The sequence below is a fragment of the Dermacentor silvarum genome, chromosome 9, assembly GCF_013339745.2.
Source record: "Dermacentor silvarum isolate Dsil-2018 chromosome 9, BIME_Dsil_1.4, whole genome shotgun sequence".
Lineage (NCBI taxonomy): Eukaryota > Metazoa > Arthropoda > Arachnida > Ixodida > Ixodidae > Dermacentor > Dermacentor silvarum.
In genome coordinates this window covers 90151697-90175395 of record NC_051162.1, presented here as the reverse complement: position 1 = coordinate 90175395, position 23699 = coordinate 90151697, and the positions used below count along the sequence as shown (strand labels likewise).

General features: G+C 46.5%; 1 protein-coding gene and 1 long non-coding RNA gene across 2 annotated transcripts in view; one reads left to right on the top strand and one right to left on the bottom strand.

Annotated features, from left to right (window-relative positions):
* Positions 1-23699, top strand: part of LOC119463330 (pecanex-like protein 1) — a 232277-nt gene that overhangs the window by 61883 nt on the left and 146695 nt on the right.
* Positions 10598-12610, bottom strand: LOC125940410 (uncharacterized). Its single transcript, XR_007463625.1, has 3 exons — positions 12196-12610; positions 11116-11461; positions 10598-10722 (listed from the first exon to the last, which is right to left on the bottom strand). It is a non-coding gene; the product is annotated as an uncharacterized LOC125940410 (long non-coding RNA).

The following is a 23699-nucleotide window of genomic DNA, read 5'->3' as shown; positions in this document are numbered from 1 at the left end:
TCGAAGAGAGTCATTTCAGACTGACTGGAATCTAGCATGAAATGGAATGCAGAAGCATCTGGAGCGTCTTTTTAAATGTTTTTTTCGTCGGAAGATATTTTTCGTTCATGAACAGTGCCAAACAGGTAGACTGAGCACTTTGACAGTGAACGTCTCGTGATCCAAATAGACTGCGGACTCATCAGTGCGCATTATGGGAAAAGCAAGCCGAGAAGAAGGCACCGATAAAAATCCAGAAAGACGTATCCGGCCTTATCTCGGCTTGAGACTCGAGCCGCAGTGCAACGCGACAGCAACTGTCGCTGTGCGCGGGCGCCTTTTCGTGAATGCATTATCTTACCGCGAAGAGCTCACACTGGCGCCTGAAAAGCCTCTGTACACGTCGCTTCCCTGCTTCTGCTGAACTCGGCAGCGTCTCAAGTAGGTCTGAGAAAGGTTGCTAAACCGGTGTGTGAACTCGGTGACTCCGGCGTTACGCCGCTGAGCAGGGGACCATGGGTACAAAATGCTTGTTACATACGGTACCTCACGAAAACAGAAAGCCTGCGTAAAATAAACAAGAAGCCATGCGGGCTTTGAAACAAAGTCCTATCTGAAGACGTGGTCGGCGTCTGCGATTCAGATCTTTTACTGCTACATTAACACTGCCAAGTTGAATTTACGTCGAACCGCTTCTATAAATCTGCGTGCCCAGACTCGTGATATCAGCTTGTTTGCTCGTTCGTTTGTTTGCTTGCTTGCTTGCTTGTGTGCGTTTGTTTGTTTGTTGCGTGCCCAAAGCGAAGCGACATCAGTCATACACCAAACCACTGCCAAGTGGTCTGCAAGAAGCCGCTGAAGTTATTTAGTGTTGATAACCGGAGCGACATACAGCGCTCGACAGAACGAATTCCAGGGTAGGTTTTCTAGGCTTGTGCGGTTCACATTTTGTTGGTTTTCTCGCGTGAGTGAAGGCGGCATGACACCACGCCCCTGTTGATCTGGTTCATGCAAACATACGTTTCGTTCTAAGTTGAGCATTTCCAGTTCTCGGCGCTGAACCCACGACCTGATCTTCCCTATCTGTATCCTTCTGAATGTGCCACTAAACCACCCTGCAAGAACGGCCCCAAGCACGGATGTTATTTACGTTATCTCTATACGTACACTGATCGCAGAAAGCACCGATATTCACAATAAGCTACCTTTCTCTCCGGAGATAGGTGCACAACATGGCCTACAAGTACAGCGCCGAGAGAATATTTAAAGAAAACACTTACCGGAAAACATGCCCGGCAAGTACTCGAACGATAGAGAGCACGTGGTCCTATTGCGCCGTTTGGCGCGAATGAAGAATGGTGATGTCATTAATCCGAAATTTTGCTCAAATTAATGAAGTTCTGGGGCTTGTCTTGTCAGACCACTGTAGGATTAGGAGGCACGCCGTAGTAAGCGACTCCTGATATCACCTGGGGTTCTTTAACGTGCACCTGAATCTCAAGTAAACGAGCATTCTTGCATTTTGCACCCACCAAAACGCTGCGGCCGCCCAAGCACGTATCGAACCGGCGACCTCCAGCTCAGCAGTGCAACGCCATAGCGACTAAGATACCGCGGTGGGTTCTTCCGAAAGCTGACAAGTTGGTTAGACAGCTTTCATACAACATTCACGATGGATATTCTTGCGAAATCGCTCCCGAGTTGGTAGAAAGCTTTAGAGTAGGGGAGGCAAGCGGCTTGCGTACGCAGTACATGGTACTGCGCATGCGCAGTACCACGTCTCCTAGTTCTTGCGTATGCGAGCCGCCAGCGTCCCCTACTGCGCATGCGCAGTACCATGCCTCCTAGTTCTTTCGTACGCAAGCCGCTTGCGTCCCCTACTCTAAAACACTCTAGTATTGACACGGACTGAAGGCAGTGTGCATTACATGTACAGAGAATCACGCCAGTCTATTGACCCTTTTCGCGACGATTCCATGGACGCCGCCATGTTTGATCACGTGATGACGCGCCCATTCCTTGCCTCAGCCACCTCCGTAGCCTCCGTGTTTACAATGGCTGTGTATGAGGCCGGTGCGACTCAGAAAACATCTCTTGCGGCTGATTTCATCGACAGTGACTGGGTGGACGATACCAAGCTTTGGCCACAGCTTCAAAGAACATGTAAGTGCGTTCACAGCTCATTGAGCTTTGTCCAAACGGTGCCAGCAGCAGTACGATGCTTGTACTAGAAGCGACGCTTGAGTATTGTAAGCTGTCAAGACTTTCTGCTTCTGGAATAATCAGGAACAGTCTTTTTCTGTTCGTCCTTGCGTTGCCAATCCCTTTCAAGCAGCGTGTCGTCATGTTTCTGTCCCAACGTTCCTCGGTGCGGTCACTATCTGATTGTTTATTTGATCCCTAATCGCTCGCGGGTGTGCTCAGTAGCAGTACATTTGTTCTTGCCGCGCGCCAGGCCTGGAACGCGTAGATGTTCTCTACTTTGTAATAGTTGGTAGCAAAAACGTATTATCGCTAGTCGCTTACTCTGTGGAGACGTATGCTATCAGTGTAGTTTGTAGCAAAAACGTAGTATCGCTGGTCGCTTACTCTGGATACGTATGCTGTCGGTGTATTCCGTCGCACGCTTCGGCGCATTGATTCAAGAGTGCACTCATTCACTTATGCTTAATAGATAAGGGATAGAGTGGGCGTGAGTTTGAGCGCGAGTAGATACCCGATCACGCCACCCCCCCCCCCCCCCCCCCCCCCCCGTAAAAAAGAAAATGTGTGCGCGGACACGCCCACTAAGCTACCGAGCTACGAATTGGTCATCATATTGTCCCTAAAAGATTGCCTGTGGTAAAAAAAAAAAATACCAGCAATAATGCTCTGCTACAGCAACATTAACTTTAGTTTGTACTAGTTGGGTATTTGACATTTTATTCTGGGGCTGCACAGTAAAAGAGAAGCATGAAAAACGTATTACAAACAGGAGCGGGGGGGGGGGGGGGCTCAATAAATAAATACAGTAAAGCAGCAAGCAAGCCATCATTAATGATGGTTATGAATGTTAGATATTTTTTTCATGCTTCTCCATTGTCAATGAAAAATAAAACTGTGAGCTGATTCATGAGCTTTTAGTGCAGATATGCATGTGAGACTGTCACAGTTGTCCCATACTATATTACCCAAATAGAAGTCTAATCAGTATAGTATGTACAGCACATTTAGAAGTCACGTTAACATTTTGATTTATCGTTGACCACATTTACGTGTACAAAAAAATCTAATTAGTGAATGCTACCTAGGAGTGCTCTCTGCAATTTTTAGCACTGCACTAACATTATTCTACTCTTTGTGTTTCAGCTGTCTATGATTATATGGTCAACCAACTGGATTCAGATGGCAAACCAGCTCTTAACTTTAGAGGATTTGCAGAAGGAGTAAATCTCTTGGACAGTGGTCACGTCGGTGTGGCACTGTGTCAGTGCACAAATGGACTGTGCTCCATTAAAGCCGAAATAAGGTCAACACAAACAACATCTAAAGCATATAAAACGCAGGTTATGTTTGGGCCAGATTTAAGAGCCACTTGCAGCTGCAAGGCAGGCCCAAGTGAAAGATGTAGCCACGTGTGTGCACTCCTAATGAAAATTGTGGAGGCAACAAGCAGGGGCTTGACGGGTGCATCATGCACAGATAAAGCCTGTTCGTGGAACTCTTCCACAGCAAAGAATGTTGAGCCCAGCACTATGGAGAAAGTGTACAACCATGCCACGTACCCTGCGTGCACTGTGGAATTTTTGTCACATGAAGATATGGAGGCACACATTTCCAAGTCTCCATTAAACCTAGACAACCTGCGTGATACATTGCTGTATTCTGTTGTGATGCCTGAAAGAGAAGCCGCAGCAGCTGCAGACAGCCTTGAACGTAAGTATGCTTTTCTTGAACTCGTCTCTTTAAGATTGTCATACTTGGTATTCACATGTGATTAACAAGGTATTTTTAAGGTAGTTGGCGCATATTGACAGTTTGGCCAGCATAACTTTGCATGAGGATGACAGGATGAAAACAATAAATTTCACTTGTTAGCAGTGTTCTCGTTAATTTTTTTCCTGTCATCCTCATGCGGAGTTATGCTGACCAAACCTGTCAAATATGTTGTTACAGAGACAACCAGTTAAACAGCTCGAAATGAGTGGTTTATTGTACAGCATGATTAGAACTACTGAAACTAATGGAGAACCTAAATACCAAATGGCAACCATAGGCTCTATTACTCTTATAATACGCAAACTATGTTTGAATACAAAGCTGACTTGCACATGTATAGGCAAAAGTTTACAGGTTGTTTACCTTTTTCGCAGTATAGTTCACATATACTCACACTATCATCACACTCATGTCAGCTCATAGCCACTCATTTAAAGTCATGTCCATACGTTCACTCATTTGCACTAACAGTTCAACTTACTCATGTCTCTAGAATTAGTTTGAGTGCATATATAAGTACACCAATCTATATACATGCATGTGGGGTCTGGACAGAGATGAATCCTGGATAGCGTTCAAGGGTGTTTGTTAGGGTGTCCTCATCAGAAAAAATAAAAGTCCAGATGGAGGAAAGGAGCTCGCAGCATGCGCAATATGTAAGCATAAAAGTGCCTACATGGCTGACTGTTGACATGCCTTCTGACTACTCCTGTGGGTCTGCATTGTTTGTTTACTTACTGGGTTATTATTTTCTGTAAGCACAATGATCTTATGGCCACATTGCACATTTTTTCCCCTCACAACTTTAGTTTCCTGTACATGATGATTTGCATATCTGTGCAGGTGCCCAGCAGCCACATGGACTTCACGACAACCAGTTGCTGTGCCCACTTTGTAGAGACTTCTTTAACCGCTATATACTTGTATCAAATGGTCGTGCAGCAGAATTGCTGAAATGCCGCCAGGGCAGTGCGGAATGGCAATATGAACGCTCTATAAGAATTACTGCCAGTGTAGCTGGATCTGTACCGATGAAGGCATCTCCTGTGAAGTGGATTGCTAGGCATTTAAATCCGAGGTTTTCTGGGAGCATGAGCACACGGTAAGGGGAAAACACCCAATGTATTCATTGGCTAACATCTGAACATGAGGGACAGGCACGAGCAATGTTATTACTGCAAGTGTACATATTCTGATGGTGTTCGCAGCTGCTTGATGCTACACATCCGAGAGTATTTTGCACATATATATTTTGTTCAATCTAAGGACATGCAAGGCAGCTTAAACTAAAACGAATGCTTGACATGCCTTTGTATTTAGATGATGTTGCTAAATCACATGCTTGTCACCTTCCATCTGAGTGAAATAATTTGAGTTAATGTGAATTTGGGAGATAAAATTTGGTTAACCCAAACCTCTAATAAGTAATATGTGTGCATCCAGTGATCACATACTGAATCTCACAAGTAGCTTGTACTAGTGTGAAAGTCATAGGATGATACAGCCTTAGCAAAGCAGGTTGATGGGCACATGGCAGCTTTGGAGGTCTTGAACTTTATGATTTACTGAGCATGCCTGGCCATTTCACTGCTATCCGTTTCTGTCAATAGCTCATGTGCATACTTTCAGCTTGGTTAGGTGGTGTTTTGGGTGCAGGGAAGAGGATATCACTTGTTGCAGGCAGCTATTGTCCCTCTCAAGGCATACATACACCTGAACATATTGAAGCAGAACGAGTCCTCAGCTTGATATTACTGGGTATCTCCCTCCTAGGCACTGACCGTGCGCAATGCTGCTCAGCCATAGCCTACAGATTGCTGCGAGGCACTCGTGAGATGTAGCACAGGTATTTAAGGCAACTTATTTAGCTGTGGATGTGTGTTTCAGAGATACACATTTCAATTAAACTCTAAACAATGGTGCAAATGTTTTCCAAAATTTTTGAAATTTAGAGCGGTAAGCAAGACTGAAAAGGTCAGCGTATTTATGTTGCTAAGCTACTCGTTGTTAAACACCACATTTATTATCCCTTTTGTTGTTGACAAATTATTGACAGGAACGGGATGCAGAAAAACGAGGAAGAGAACTAGATAGACCTCTTGCATCTGTGGGCTGCTCCCTGTTACACTACACAATAAAACACAAACCTGCAAAGGCCTATCTTTTAGACATGTTGCCCCGAGACATTATTTTTTGTTGTGCTTAGGAATCTCTAGATTACCTTAGCATTACACGTCCTTACAGTTGTCCTGAGCATTTCACGTTCTTTAATGCATTGTTCGGCCGTACGTCAATTATACATGAAATAATGACTGTATTTGGACACGCAATGAGGTAAACTTGTATATTCTCATTAAGGTTCACTTGCTTTTGCTGCTTTGCGTTGAAGCTGTTAGTGGAACTAAAGTGACTCGAAAATGTCCATGTGAAATACAAGTCGTACAAAAAAAAAAATATCTGTGTACCATAGGTTGGTAGAATAAGCCAATACTCAGTCATACTTACTCACTGATATCTTTACAGGCAATGCACAGTGCTAAGCGATTCAAACATGATTGTCGGAGCGCATGTCTGCCGGCACTTTTCACACCACCATTGGGCACTGCGAACACCGAGCTGGTGTATTGTCGTATACGATGAAAGCAAATCCTTTGTGACCCATTATGCTCGCATTCGGTCCTATAGAGGGCACGCAAAGCTCTCCAGTGGCACAAAAAGCACTGGCAGCCATGCACTCAGACTATCACGTTTAAATCGCTGGGCACTGACTTTCGTTCACACTCACTCCTGTTCTTGGATGCCAATTCACTGCACTCTTACCCACTATTGTTTACATTCCTGTCCAATCACATTCTTCGCCACTCATTAGCGCTCTACCTCGTCCCTGTGAAATGAGTGTGGGGCAAGTATGAGTCGACATACTCATGACCTATGCTGTGTATGCATAAATACTGGCTGAAATTTGGAGAGTAACAATAGGGTAGAACAACAATGAAGACACCAAATGTTTATTTTTATGATGCATTGTCTTAGGATGCCCATGTGAGAACGTTGTCGTCAACAAATTGTCTCGCACTGTCGGTTTATGCAGCCGTACTGCCTGCAAGTTGCTATTTCAGTCAATGTTATATTGAACAACTTTTTTCTCTTCCATGTTTAGTTACAGTGAAATTGTATGGTCGACGACAACAGTTGAAAACAAAAATAAGCTCTTAATTTGAAAAGCATGTCATTTGCTTAGTGTGTCAAGTGCCTTACTGCTGACTTCTTGAAGAAAATGCGCATTGCAACTGTGGTTTCATTTTATGATTTCAAACTATCTCGCTTTATGCACTAAATACAAAAAAAACACAACAAACTCTTGCAAGGTTCGAAATAATGATATTATGTATGCTACCTGCAATCCTAACTGGTGGGCTGTCAGTCGTTGCCATCGTATGGAAAGCAGACGATACGTTACCAGCTTGCTACATTGCTAAATGCATTTCAGAATCAAGGTATCGACATAACGACGATACCACTAAGAGACATTTGTCACGTATATGTTCAATGCAAAAGGTGCATTTTCCTATTTTCGAGTTTTCTTGGAAAGGTTTTATTACAATGCAGCATGTGTAACGTATTGTGTATGGTGCTTGTGTTTGGTAGCATTGGTTTGCCCTTGTTTGTTGTGTTTGGCACCCGAGAAAGTTGTGCATATATATGTAGGATATAGTAATTCTGTTTGACTTTTCTTTCTTTATAGTGTACCTCTTCCTCGTGACCAGTGCACTTTCGCTTTCTAATATGGCTGTATTTACCTGTCTCTTAATGGTTAATTTTGATCATGTTGAGGAAGCATACATCGTCTCAAGCTATTAAATGTAGTAGCTTTTAGTGAATGCTCCTTCCTTTCATCTAAAGAAAAATAAAGGGCATGGAATTGATTTCAAAAAGAAAATGTGGGAAGCTTAAAAGGGGGGGGGGGGGGAGGAGGGGGGGGGGAGTTGTCACCTGGTGTTGAAGGGGACTCTTAACAGCACAGATGGTTGTGCTCAAAATCGTGTTGTGAAATTGTGCCGTCTGCTGCTGGAGCTCTTTCTAATGTGCTGGGAATTATGCATGCTACATCACCAAATGAAGAAAAGACTGGAAACATTAATTGTGAAGTGAATGTGAATCTGTTATGACGAAATGTTTGGTGATGTAATAATGGTACCTGTTTTTTCTTTTTTTGAAGCCATGGGCAAATATCTGAGCCCAAAGCTCGTCGGTGGTACGAGCAGTTAAAAGCCACCAAGGTCCAGGAGGTTGGCTTGGTTGTCAGGCCAGAAACATCATGGTTGGGGGCAAGCCCTGATGGCGTAATTGCTGACTCGCCAACAATTATCGAGATAAAGTGCCCCACTCCCCAGACTTTGGAGAAGCATGGGAGCCTTAAGGAACTTTTCAACAGTGGACAGTATGATGTCATCAGCGTAGACGGCACACTGAGTCTAAGCAAGAAGGGGAAGAACAAATATTATTTTCAGGTGCAGCTCCAGATGTACTGCTGTCAAAGGAGCGTTGCGACTTTGTCGTATGGTCACCAGGGGAGGCCTATGTTGTTGAGGTGCTCTACGACAAAGAGTTCCTAGAAACATATGTTCCGCAGTTGGAGCACTTTTATTTTGCTCACCTGCTGCCTGCTCTCACTGACAGGGCTCAGTGAAAGTGCTACATTTCATGCAAGTGACTCAGTGCTTTCATTTACAGTGCACACTAAATTTGGATGACCCTTGAGGAGTCTTGGAAAATAAATGCTGAGACTTCATGCTTATCTGTAGTAACTTTATTGTTACATAGTGAACACAACCAACACCTGTTTCTTCAGTTGTTTACATCACAAGCTAAGCAACAGTATGCATACACTTTTTTAAAAGTACAAAAAAATTGTTTCAAAAGAAATGTCAAGGGACATTAAAACAGATTCCTATTATCACAAGGTAATTGATTAGAAACAAATATAGCTGCATGGAACTTTCAGCTGATCAGATAATTAATCTTAACCCTTTCAGATGCCACTTTAACCTATTGATTGAAAACTTTCTTTCGCCACATTTCTTGCCTCCTCAGAATCATAGAAAGTGTACAGCTGCAGAAAAGATTAAGAATGTTCAGTTCTGTAGTGAGTTTTGTCAAGATTACAGAATGTGGACTGCCATGCGAAAAGTCGCTACAGGAACACCATATGTGCGTACATCAACTATTTCGTGTATTGAAAAGCACTCGTTCAGCCGCTTGAAAATTATGCCTGGTGCATGACATTGTGAAACACATTGAAAGAAGTCAACCCACTACATACAACTACATACTGACACCAAGCAAAAACACCTAACCATCTACCTTCCCACTCATTTTACTAAAACATTTTGCACATGTTAAATTGCAGCACAATTCCAATCGCAAGTGTCTCGAGATATATGCAACCCATTTTAAATATTACTTTTGTCAGTGATTTTGCTGTTGATGCACTATCTTTGCGTACATTGCATCTGAAAGTGTTAACAGAGTTTTGTCGTAAAAGAACTATTGTGCACGAACTGAGAAAGGTGTTTCAGGACTTAGCAGTAATTGTATTCCAACATGCCTGTGACTTGTGCTGTTCTACTCATTTTTATGATGGCAGGGCCTGCCTGCTTATTATTCTTTGATGTCCTGTCTGAAAATGAGGATTATTTTATTTAGTTTGAAGGTGCAGAAATCACTCTGTCCTTAATTAAAGGTGGCTGAAGATTGCACAGCCCGGCTACAGCAGTCAGTACATCATTAGCAAGTGGTTTTTTTGCAAAGATGCTTGCGGGAAAATGCTTCAGTATCCTGAAGCATTTAAGTCGTCTTATAGACCGCTCAACATGAATGCGGAGCCTTGCTAGGCGCCTTGACTTTACTAGCTCAGGGCCACTTATTTGTTGTCTGCCTTTTGAAAAGCTTGGTAACCTTAGATTTACTCCCATTGGTAAACAGTCGCCTATTGTGAAACCCCTGTCAGCCAGGATCTCATCACCTGGTGTCAGAAACCTTGTAAAGCCACTGTCCAATGTGATGAACCGATCGCTTGCACGTCCACCATATGGCTTGGAAATGAACATCACAAACCCATTGGGTGCAATGACGTGCAGTACTTTGGCAGTGTTGTGGGATTTATAATGACTGTAGGTCTGATTTCTCCGTAGCAAGTTGCCCGGTTTCTCAGCAAAAATCTCAAAGCAATCGATGATGCATGTTGCTAGCGGATAGTCCTCAAAAATGCTAGGCATTGTTCTTCTAATTGTTTCTCTTGCCAGCCAGAACACCAGATATTTTCTAGAAAAGTGAGCAAGAGCTGACACTATAGTGCAGAAAATCCTGCTCACTAGAGCTGTGGAAATACCGAAGCGGAAACTGAGGTCATTAAGTAGCAGCCCTAAGCGCAGCCTCATAAGTGTCAGCAGCACCTGATCTTGGAAGGGTAAAACAAATGAGTTCTGCTCAGCAGTTGCTTCAAGAGACCTCACCAATTCATCAAACACATCCTTTGAAAGCCCTGTAAAAAACCTGAAGGAGCTTGAAGTGAGAGTCGAGTAGACAGTAAATGCTGTTTGACAAGCCCTGTTCGCTGTCACAGACGACTGTTCTGGATGTTTGCTGTATGTGTGTTCAGATAATTGTGCTGTGGCTTGAACTTCCTTGTCCGATGTCACCAGAAACTGGCATTTGCAGCCGCAGGCCGAGCAGCTCCTTGGTGTTTCCTCTGCCTCTGTCAGCCTGTGTAGTGAAGTTTGCAGATACAACAGAACTCAGTTTACAATACTTACAATTTAAAAACTTTAGAATAATAATGAGCATGTAACTTTACTAGCATAAAGGCTCTAAATTTCTTGTGCTAATGAGACAGGTGGTAGTAAACAGAAAATCTTTACTTGCACTAACCTCTCATTAACTATCATAAGCAGGAATTGTACAAAAATAGCTTGGAACTTGGTCACAAATAATGCTAGCATTGAACAGACCAAAGCAATTTTGGCTGTTTCTGTAGATAGTCAAGAGTATATCCACTAGATTCGACATTAACGCAGATTCTATATTTTTTAATGAGTTCTAAAGAACAGTTCTGTGCGTAAAAGCAATGACATGCTATTGGTGGCATAAGCAATGTACCTATTTGGTATGTAACTGTAACTGTAGCAGGGTTCACTGTCGCCTTCATCTTGCTCGTCCATTGCTGTCTGCTGTTCAGTGCTGGTGTCAGCTGTCGCTGGGCATATGGTGACCGTTGTCTCAGCTTCTTGCATGCAGGTTGCAGGGCGCTTTAACTGCCTTCTTCCTTTGTGATGGATAGTCTAAATTTTAAATACAGAAAAAGAAAACATATATATTCAATACAGCAGGAGTTATGGCGAGAGAGCATGAATGAAGAATTGCACATTACCGGTGTTCCAAGGTGCAGTGTTGGGTATGGGTTATTTTTTGTGGGACATCCATCAACAAAATGGACCGAACACACCTGTGAAAGGAAGTACATACAGACTTGAATAAACCTGCAGTGTTTTATTGGCACTCACAAGCTTTTAGGCTATTTGTTAAATAAATTGGAATTGTTGTTTACTTAGTGGTTTTCTTAATCCTACTTTGTTATCGAATAGCAACGGCGAAGCAAGAAAGCAGTCTTGTCTGTTATCAATAAGGGAGAGCAGCTGTCAGATTATTTGATGTGTTGAATAATTTGAGCGTGTGGACTCATTTAGTGGTGTACTCGATCAGTAGTATTGGGCTGCTTCACAACCGTGGTAAGTGTTGGATATGGTACTCGGAAAGTGACTCGCACCGTGTCTTGATCGAGACGCTTACGCGTCATAATTACTCAATATACCGTGAAGGCTGAGCACTAAAACTTGCGTGTCGTTCGTTGGCGGCGCAGTACTTAACAGACATTTTTTTACAGAAGCAGAGCTACAGAAAAAGCAACGACGTTCACGGATTTTGCCAGGCGAATTTCTATTTGTTGATAGGCGAAATGAAGGTGCCGATGACTGCAAACGGCAACCATTTCGAGCGGACGTGTTGTGTCGTGAACGAAGACATATTAATGCTTATTCTCAGCTGTGACAGTAAGCGACATTACAAAATAAACTGTGCAAATTAGGCTGAAGTCGCGGTTCCGGTCATACGCGGCGTGAATCTTACTATGCCGGTAGCGGCGCCGCTATACCTTTGGTCACTGTAACGAGCGGTACTCACTCTTGCCCACGTTCCGGGGTCGAAGTTTTTTCGTTGAAGATTTGCGATCCAACGCTGGCGGACGACGGCATTTTTTAATCCTTGTGGGAAGCCGTGCATCGCGAATGGTCGGCAACACGGACAGTCCTTGTGCAGTAGCGGTCCGTGAACTTCGCACACAGATTCATTCCATATTTTTATGTCCCAGTCGCTGTTCTTGCAGCCAACTACTGCACACGTCTTGCCTCTACCATTCCACATTTCGCAGCTTGAACGGAGCACAGTGCGTTAGCGGTCCGACTGCTGATCGCACGGTAGCAAGGTAGCAGCGGATGTGGTTTCGGATTCGAGCAGAATTGCGCCTGAGGCAAGCAATGGCGCGCCTCCGATAGCGCCATCTCGTTCCTCTAGAACAAACTGCTTCGCGAAAAGGGTCAATAACAATCTCGCACCCTCCTCTTAGCTCATTAATGTCACTTGATATGCATTCCAGCATTTTTTTGTTTTCCTCGTTGGCATTTGCTCCGTTCCACAGGTATACAAAGCCAAGGAGTGTCTGCTCTCCTGCCACTTTCCCTTTTAGCCATAAATGCTCCTTGCATTCCTCTTTGACCCTTTGCCAATTCATATTTCTGTGGGTTAATGCCCCAATTCCACCCCCTTTTCTGCTGCCCTCTGTTCTATTGCAATATTCCCATCCATCGTCAGGATTACAGGGTGGTTGCTCCATGTCCCTAAGATGTGTCTCCACAAACCCGCATACCGTCAGCTTTTCCTGCCTTAGTTGCTCATCTATCTCCTCCCACTTCAGCCTATTCCTGCCACCTTGCATGTTAATATACCCTATGTCAAAATAACCTTGCCCCTGGTGCTTACATCTATTTCTTCTCCTACAGACTCTACGTTTCTTGAATCTTGGGGCCTCTCTGGGTCCGTATTTGTCTACACTGGGGGCCTCAGGGCTCTGGGCCCCCGCAAAAAAGCCGTAGCTTGGCGCCCTATCCTACTACCTACCCTCCTGCCCGTAGCATCACTGTGAAAAAGGGTGGGAGCGAGACTCGTACACGTCCCGGTTTACGTCCATTACGCCGTACCGAAGTGGTCGTCTCGGACCCCTAATGACCCGGTTAGCCTCAACCACACTCCGTTCCATCCCGCTAGCCTGGCCATGGACCTCTGGAATTGCACATATGGTCACATGCACCTTCGCAGAGGCTTCTCAGAGTTTAGGCAACCCAACCTCTAACTGTCTCTTTAGGTTCTCGCTCCTTCCCTTCAGCTCATCGCATGATAACGACCAGATTTTTGTGCTCCATGTTGTCCCATACCACCTTCTGAACGTTTGCCATTGCGTCAACCATGCACTTCCCTGACTGGGCCTCCACCATCACCCGCCCGTCTGCCTTCACTTTTGTAAGGACGCCCTCCTCAACCCTCGCTACGTTGGAGTCCCCACCACCAGGACCCTTCGCTCTACACGTTCGCCTCCCGCCTGCGATTGGTGTCCTGCAGTTCGCGCTAGCTGGTTCTCCACCCGCCGTGCGCCACCGACACGCGGTGACGCCACTGCCACTGCCACTCGTCCCATCCCACCCGAAGCCTGCCGCGCTACATCGCTGTAGCGTTGTGGAGCCTCGTGTTGCCGCCGGCTCTCGCCCGCTGTTCTACGGCCCCTAGGTGCCCCTCCCTGCTGTCAGTGCGGAGTCTCAGTGCTGAGACTCCGCACTGTCCCCGCCACCCACCTGACGCCGCTCCGACATGGGATTACCTAGCCTGCTGCGTCATCGCCCGCCCGCCCACCTAACGAGAAAAGGCCGCCAAAATACCTAAACAAAGCCCCACGGTGAGCCGTACGGCAATCTAGCTATCCGGCTACCTCCGCTAGCTTCCATTAACTGCCGCCCTACACTGCTTTCAGCATGCAACACGTGCGCCACAACCCGCTTCCAAAAATACAACTATCGTTACCTACTAACACCCAACCAAATAATCAAGAAACTGAAAAAGCATGAAAAAATATATGTAGATAGCTCGGTTAACCTAACACTTCTATCAACCAAATAAAGACAAACAAAAATTGAACTTATCCTTTGGTATGCTGCTCCTGCTGCGCTGAGATCCACTCGGCACGACCGTTCTGTTCGGCTTCACTCGAGAGAGTGTCGATGATGATGATTTATTGGCATCCCCTTTGAAACGGGGCGGCGACAAATAGTCACCTAGCCTGCTTGATTTATTGAGGTATACTATACACGCTCTTCATCTAGCATGTTTGTATACCTCTTTTTCTTTTTCAAAAATTTACCTTGAAGCGCTACCTATGGTTTTAAGAGATCAGTTCGTATCCATCTTTTCCCTGCTCTATTTCCACCAGTACTCTAATCGTCTCTTGCTTATCTCTACGGCTGATTTGTTGATGTTTCCTTCCATTTTAAACCCAAGCGCTTCTGGAAGTCTACGGTTCTCACTGGGTGAATCCCTTTGCATTTCATTAGGATGTGATGAGTGGTCTCTAAATCTTTACTGCAGCATACACATGCCTCATCTAGTTCCGCATATTTGCTCCGATATGTTTTGGTTCTTAGGCAAGCGGCTCGAGCCCCAAATAACAAAGCACGACCTTTAGTGTTATCGCACAGATTTTCCCTTCTAATGTCATGCTTCTCATTGATGTAAATCTGCATGACCATTTTTTGCTTCCATTCTTTGCATCCAATTCACTGTCTCCGTTATCTCACTTTCGGTCTGATGACTCCTAGTTGTCTATTTACACTTTAAATTACCCTGTACTTGGTTGCCAACTTTCTTGACCTCTTCCTCCGTTCTGTGTCCACGCTATTCAGGTACAGGTACTTGTGCACTTTCGCCGCCCATTTATTTCATCCATGTTCCTGAGCCTTTCTTCAAAACTAATTTTGCTCTGTGCTTCTCTGACTTCAAAAGAGGCCCAACCCATGTCACCTTGCACTGCCTCATTTGTGGTTTTACCGCGGGCTCCCAAAGCCAACCAGCCTACTGATCTTTGCTTAACTTCCAAAACCCGACAAGATATCCCGTTTTATGCACAGAATGGCATTTGCGAATGTTAGCGCTGGCACATTACTCTTTTGCAGATTCCAAGCACCACTTCATAGTTATTGTGGCCCCACGGTGCTCTGTGTTTCATTATTGCTGCATTCCGCTTTCCCTTTACTTTGAGATTATCTTGGTGGATGCTTGAGTAAGTCTTCCTTCGTTTATGTATACGCCGAGGTACTTATATTGCTTGACTATGGGCATGACTTGTTGAATTGAGACCACGTAATCACTCGTCTGTTCATTAAATGTCGCAATTCCTGATTTCTCTGTGCGAAAGTTAAGGCCTAGATTTGTCGCTGCGTTTGCCACAGATATTCGCAAGTGTCTGTAGATCTCTTGTATTAATTGTCCGCTAATAACATTATGTCGTCCGCATACATCAGTCCAATGACCTTCTGTTGCCACCATTGCCCATCACGCAGTAGGATAAATCAAACCCTAATTCGCTGTTTTCCAGTCGTCTTCGTCTTTCTATGCCCTTAACATAACGCGTGAACAGCAATGAGACGAGTACATCCTTGCTTAGTTCTTGGTGAATTCCCAACAGTTCATTACCTTTCGACTTTCCCATACAACTTGCACTCAGTTGTCTATATGCGTATATCTCCCTCAGGAGCCTCCACGTATTCGCCGTCTATGCATTCGTGCTTAGACGGCCAAAATAATTCCCTGCCTTCGTTCTCATAGGCTCCTTTATTATTCATAAATGCTATCGGGAAAGGTCTATTCGGAGCTACTGAAATTGTTCTACACTGAGCTTTTATTGTTATCTGTGGCTCACCCACATCATCACAGAAACGTTTTATTTGGCGTGGCTAGATCAGTTTTAATGCGCGTTTGGGATCGTCTTGTGAAGGCTGTTTACCCTACTCTATATGCATGATGCATGCGCCTGGGCCGGTTCACGCAAGTGCCAGTTTTACTTGACGCGTTGCTTTCATGGCTAAAACCTTCTTGTTGGGGACTGCGTCTTTGGCCTGCGTCTTTGTCTTTATGAAGTGTGTGATTTCAGTATTCTTAAATGTGCAATTTCCCAATGTAAACAAGAAAAAAAGATTTTTTAATATGGGACCACTGCTTCCTATTGTGTGCAACTCGGGAAAAGCGGCTAAGAACGGTAAAAAACTCCAGTAAGAACAGCTATAATAACATTATTTTTCCAGCCCGCATGAGCTAATTCAGCCTTGCTTAGGTTCTTCGAGAAGCTTGGCGGTTTTTTCAGTAAAAAGGTTGGGATCCGCGAGATTATTACGTCTGTATGTACGGCATGATTAAAAATTAAATATTAAAGCTTTTTCGCTCCACTATCGAAGACTTAGTTAAACATTTCACCAGCCAAAGGCAAACCAGATTCGTAAGCATTCCTATCGAAACTGAAACCAAAACAGAGCTTGCCCCCTATCCAAAATCTCGGAAGACAAAATTATAGCCTGGGATTCATAGCGCTAAAACAACACAAGGATGAGGAAGAACAAGGGACGACCGCTCGTCCCGTGTTCTTCCTCGTCCTTGTGTTGTTTTAGCGCTATGAATCCCAGTTGAAATTACAATGATCTACCAACACGCCCAAACTTCTTCTCTGCTAAAATTATAGCCGTCTGACCAGCCGCTCGGGGCACTGGAGGCTGAGCAGTAGCTCGGCCGCAGGGCCTTACGGGAGTGTCCGCTCTTTACATATATGTTTCTCTATGGGCGCAGGGCCACCGATGATTCCCGCGGTGCATAGGCTCGAAGGTCTGGTCCACGCATGTAGCCGTGGAGTCTCAGCCATGCAGTGGAAGCGGTGGGCAGGGCCACCAAAACTTGTATAGCAAAGAAAAAGTGGGTGCTGAACATGTTGACGATACTGCTGCTGGCCGGCCCACTGATTATGTATGATGATTATGCACCTGGTAAGCAGAAAAAAACTCTTGACCGCTTAATTGCCGCAACTGCAAGTGACCCTGAGCTGCAGAAAGTGATGCGCTACATCAGCGACAGCGGCTATCTTGATGGCTGCATGAAACCTTTTGCTGCGGAGCTGTCATTAATAGAGGGAGTGGTGCTAAAAGGAACCAAAGTAGTTATTCCAAAGTCGATGAGGGACGAAATGCTTCAACGTATTGTCACGTAGTAGTGACGCTGAAGTAAACAGTCGTAAAACTGGGCCGCGATTTTGTAGTGAGGCATTATGACTTATTCTACTCTAGTCCACCACTCACGGCCGCCTGATCCCGTTGATAACGTGAGCGGACCGTCGCTCCGACCACTGACAAAGCGCGATAAGCGCGAAAAGGCATTATTACCGGAAAGGCATCGCTACAAAATACCGGCCCTGTGTATGACGAAACTGATTCTTTATTGGGCGAACCTGTGCCCACAAAAGCAAGCTACACTCGAAGCACAACGAAAGTGGCGAACACAGTCGGTGATAGTCGAAATCTATCTGCGGCGAAACGCGTCGGCTTTTATACTTGAGTCATCGAAGGTTCCAGATTAATTCCTGGTGCCCGCGTGTCTTCCAGAAAGTTCTAGACAATTCGCGTCGCTCATACAATCAGATTACATGAGCGTCGGTGACCACAGACGACGGATAGAAGCATCAATAACGTTCGAGAAGCTTCCGAAGCAGGCGCCATCTGCGCCGAGCGATAACGTTTAACATTTGTTAGCCGGTGAAAAGCGGCCACCGGCGAAAGATAAACATGTAGACATGTCAATACCCTCCCCTTAAAAAGCATCGTCCCGACGCTACAAACAAACGCGAAAGCGAAAACAAATGACGCGTAATAAAGAAAAAAAAGTAATAAGTGCCTAAGCTCGTCAGCGGGCGTAGAAAGGCTTAAGACGCACCACGTGGATGACTTCAGGTCGTGCGCGGCGTCGCTGTGATTGCGAAATGCCGTCTGGCACGACCTCATAGTCCAGTGCGCCAATACGTCGGATGGTCTTATAGGGTCCGAAATAGCGACGTAACGGTTTCTCGCTAAGTACTGGTCGGCGTATCCGAGTCCAGACCCAAACACAGTCGCTGGGCTGGTACTCGACGTAGCGTCGTCGAATATTGTAGTGTCGGCTGTCGGTCCTCTGCTGGTTCTTGATGCACAAGCGGGCGAACTGTCGACCTTCTTCGGCACGCTGAAAATAGCTGGCAACGTCGAGATTTTCTTCGTCGGTGACGTCCGGTAGCATGGCGTCAAACTTCGTTGCCGGGTTCCTTCCGTAGACCAGGTTGAACGGCGCTAGGTGCGTCGTTTCTTGCACGGCCGTGTTGTATGCGAAGGTCACGTGCGGAAGGATGGCATCTCACGTATTCTGTTCGACGTCGACGTAATACATTGCCAGCATGTCGGCGATGGTCTCATTTAGGCGCTCGGCGAGGCCATTCGTCTGCGGGTGGTAGGCGGTGGTCCGGCGATGGCTTGTCTGGCTGTATCGCAGGATGGCTTAAGTTAGTTCTGCCGTAATGGCCGTGCCTGTGTCGGTGATGAGGACTTCTGGAGCACGGTGACGCAGGAGGATGTTCTCAACGAAGAATCGGGCTACCTCGGCGGCACTGCCTTTGGGCAAGGCTTTTGTTTCGGCGTAGCGGGCGAGGTAGTCCGTAGCTACGACGAGCCATTTATTCCCGTGACGTCGACGCCGGAAAATTCCCCAGTAAGTCCCGATGTTAACAAATCCCGACGTGCTGGAACGGTCGGCGAGGTGGCTCGAATGGCTGTAGAAGTCCGGCTGGCCTTGTCGGCAGTGTTTTGCGTCGCTGACAGTCTCGGCATGTCCTTACGTAATGGGCGACGTCGGCAGAGAGGCGATGCCAGTATTATTTTTCTTGTATCCTCGCGAGCGTGCGGAAAAAAACCGAGGTGTCCAGCCGTTGGGTCGTCATGGAGAGCTTGCAGAACCTCTGGACGCAATGCTGAGGGTACCACGAGGAGGTAGTTGGCTCGGAGAGGCGAGAGGTTATTCTTAGGAGAATGTCTTTTTGCAAGAAAAACGACGCCAATCCTCGCCTGAACACCTTTGGCACAATGATGGTCGTGCCTTCCAGGTAGTCTACAAGGCTCCTTAGTTCCGGGTCGGCTCGCTGTTGTTCGGCGAATTCGTCGGCACTGATGGGTCCCAAGAAAGTGTCGTCATCCTGGTCGTCCTGTGGCGGCGGTTCGACGGGGGCGCGAGACAAGCAGTCGGCGTCAAAGTGCTTTCGCCCGGACTTGTAAACAACGGTGATATCGAATGCTTGAAGTCTTAGACTCCATCGTGCGAAGCGACCTGAAGCATCCTTCAAGTTAGCTAGCCAACACAAGGCGTGGTGGTCGCTCACAACTTTGAAGGGCCGCCCATAGAGGTATAGGGGCGAAACATTTATGTAGCCCAGATGATAGCGAGGCACTCCTTTTCTGTTGTAGAATAATTAGCTTCCGCCTTCGACAGCGACCGGCTAGCGTAACTTACAACCCTTTCTAGTCCGTCAGTCCTCTGCACAAGCACGGCGCCGAGTACTACGCTGCTTGCGTCGGTGTGGACTTCGGTGTCGGCGTTTTCGTCGAAATACGCAAGTATAGGTGGCGATTGCAGGCGTCGCTTCAGTTCTTGATATGCTTCGACTTGCGATGTCTCCCACTCGAACTCGACGAAGGCCGACGTGAGTTATACGTCAGTGGTTCCGCGATCCGTGAAAAGTCCTTGACGAAGCGCCTGTAATATGCGCACAGTCCAAGGAATCTATGCACTGCCTTCTTGTCGACGGGCGGAGGAAAGTCAGAGATGGCCGCAGTTTTCTGAGGGTCAGGGCGCACTCCAGACTTGTTGATGACGTGGCCCAAAAATAAGAGCTCCTCGTATGTGAAGCGGCGCTTTTATGGCTTCAACGTGAGTCCGGAGGTCTTGATTGCTTGAAGAACTATTTCAAGGCGCCGCAGATGTTCTTCGAAGCTTGAAGCAAACACAACGACGTCGTCCAAATAGACGAGGCAAGTCTGCCACTTCAAGCCTGCCAGTACTGTATCCATGACGCGTCGAAAGTCGCAGGTGCCGAACAAATACCAAAGGGCAAGACCTCGAACTCAAACAGTTCGTCTGGTGTTATAAAGGCAGTCTTCTCCCGGTCCCTCTCAACTTCGATTTGCCAGTAGCCGGTTTTGAGGTCCATCGACGAAAAGTACTTTGCGTTGTAGAGTCGATCCAAGGCGTCGTCTATTCGCGGGAGAGGGTATACGTTCTTCTTCGTTATTTTGTTGATGCGACGATAATCGACACAGAAACGCAGGGTTCCATCCTTCTTCTTTACTAACACCACGGGGGACGCCCACGGACTCTTGGACGGCTGGATGATGTCGTCGCGTAGCATTTCGTCGATTGTTGCCTTATGGCCTCGCGTTCGCGCGCCGAAACTCGGTACGAGCTCTGACGGAGTGGGGGGACATTTCGTCGGTTATGATGCGGTGCTTGGCGACAGGGGTTTGTCGAACTTTTGACGACGACGAGTAGCAGTCCTTGTATTGCAGGAGCAGAGCTTTTAGTTGTTCTTTCTTATGCCTGGGAAGGTTCTGATTGGCGTCGAAAGTTGGTTCAGGTACTATAGTCGCCGTTGCAGTTGCACTGGAATCCGTGAAGGCGAAAGCACTGCTAGCTTGTACTGTTTCGTCGATTTAAGCGACCGTGGTGCCTTTGTTAATGTGCTTGTATTCGGGGCTGAAGTTCGTGAGCATCACCCTTGCTTTCCCTGCACGTAGCTCAGCTATTCCTCTAGCGACGCAAATTTCACGGTCGAGCAGTAACTGATGATCGCCCTCGATGACGCCCTCCATGTCTGCAGGCACTTCGGTACCGACGGAAATCATTACGCTGGAGCGAGGCGGAACGGTGACTTGTTCTTCAAGCACATTCAAGGCATGGTAACTTATGCTTGTATCCGGTGGTATCGCGTTGTGCGTTGAAAGCGTCATCGAATTGGACCTTAAGTCGATGACTGCACCGTGTTGATTTAGAAAGTCCATGCCTAGGATGATGTCCCTGGAGCAGTGCTGCATGATTACAAAGCTCGCCGGGTAAGTGCGATTGTTAACCGTGACTCGCGCTGTGCAGATTCCAGCCGGCGTTATTATGTGGCCTCCCGCTGTCCGGATATCGGGTCCTTGCCAGGGCGTCCTCACCTTCTTCAACTTGGCGGCAAACGGGCCACTGAAGGACGGAATAGTCGGCTCCAGTGTCGACGAGAGCGGTGACGCTATTACCATCGATTAGCACGTCTAGATCGGTAGACCGTCGTCTGGCGTTACGGTTAAGTCGTGGCGTCGGATCACGGTGCGTCGGCTTGCTCCGCTGCTGCTACGTCGCGTCGGCAGGTCTACTTTCGGCGGTGAAGTACTGTCGTCAAGGCTCTTGCGAGGCGGTGTGCTGATACCCCGTCGTGATGATTCGCGAATCTTCTTCCTCGGCGGTGGAGAGAGAGAGAAAAACATTTATTTAGACCATCGAGTTGATCTTGCGGACGAGTGGGTGGTGTCCTCATTCCAGGACTCCACTGGCCATGGCTGCTCGACGTACTTGGTGGACGAGAGCTTCTTGTCCCGCCAGGGTATCGCCGGTCAGCTGTACCTCCCACCGCTGTGGAGGATCTTCGGCATTGCGTCGTACAGCAACCGCATCTCCATCGGTTGCTTCCTTAGTTTCCCCGGTAAGGGCGGGGAGATCGGCCCCGGATGGGACCGGTGTACTGACGGCGATGCGGCGAGATGTAGCGGCCTGGTGACGGCGAGCGTGAGGGTCGTCGGGGTTGCCACTGGGCCTCGGCGAGGTAGTCGGCGGTGTCGCGCGGTCGTTCACCTTGCACTGGACGCGGCGCGTTGACGGCGAACCCTCGTAGGCCCATCTCACGGTAATGGCCATCGGCGGTAGACATGGCCGGCTTCCCCGCAGTGATAGCAGAGGGGGCGCGCCAAATGTCCGTGTTCCTCTGGTAGCTGCACTGGGCGACTGGCAGGCGTGCTGGCGGCGGCGGTGGACGACGGAACTGCGGCGTTACGGGCCCTGGCGCGAACGCGGAGGGGTCCTTGACGGCGGTGACGGCGGCGTAGATCATCGCTTGCGGCTGTGGTTGAGGCAATGCCGGAACTTCTGGCACTTCCAGTGACCGCTGAATCTCTTCTTTAACTATGTAAGCCATCGAAGTCACCTGAGGATGCGACAATATGATTTCACATGATCGTTACGCTCGCGTTTCACAAATTTATATCTTTTTGCAGCTAAAAGCTTCTAATAACAATGTAATTTGGTATTCCAGAAAGCCGACAGACCAGCATACTTAAACATATGTTCGCGCCAATTTATTAGCTTTAGTTCCATCATTGTACCTTGCAATGATTGAGATTCGAAGTGCAGAGGAAGTGGCTAGCGATGAATACGGGGGGTTTCACCTATGCGATTCTTCGATTTCCGCACAACTATTATTCCCGACTTCGCAGGCAGCAAGGGTTAACTTGGTGTATTCTATCCAACCTAGGTATTTATATTAGGCTATAGTAGCTAATGCTATACCTAATATGAGCATGTGCTATACCTTTCCGGTGATATGAATATTGATATGCGAACCGCGCACCAGATCAGACAGCATTTGCTTCTTTACTTGATTCTTACGCTCTTTTGAATATAATTACTGTACCAACGCGCGTAACTTGTTCCACTTCATCTACTTAAGATTTAATGATCACTAACAGCGATAAAAGCACTATAACTTCAGGAACTTTGATAACTGACATCAGTGATCATTTTCCAGTATTTGCTTTTATTGCTAATACCAACTCTAAACATGCATCTAATTCACCGGCGTCCGGCGTCTTATTATCGCTACATTGGTTAAAAGGCCCTCGACAGCTTTCCTATTGAAATATGTACAGCCCTTCTCTCATATATTGTCACTGTCTGATGCAGATGTTGCATACGATGCACTAATGATTGAGTTAAAACACATATATCAAAACTGCTTTCCTTTAAAATGGTGTCGCAAACGAAAATCGAGAAAACTGTGGATTACGAACGCCTTATTAAAAAAATAGAAGAAAGAACGAAACTATATGGGCAATTCATTAAATCCAGGATCCCGCGAAATTATCTCAATATAAAAAATATCGCAATAACTTGCCCAAAAGGACTACATCAAGCCAAGTACGAATACTTCAGCTATTCGTTTTCAGATAATTCTAGCACGAATCCTCAGCATCGATGGCATCAACTAGGTAAACTACTTGGACGTCACTACAACAGTGGTCCAAACTGCATTATGAGCGATGGTGCTGTGCTGACAGGGCGCGATCTCTCGAATGCCTTTAACGATTTCTTCGTGAATATCACAAAACACTCTGCTCTTCTTTTCATTCGACAAACACGTCAATTCACCAAGCACCAGAAGTCTCGATGTCGATGTTCATGTCCCCAACAACCAAAATGAAATAATGTAGGTCTGTATTCAA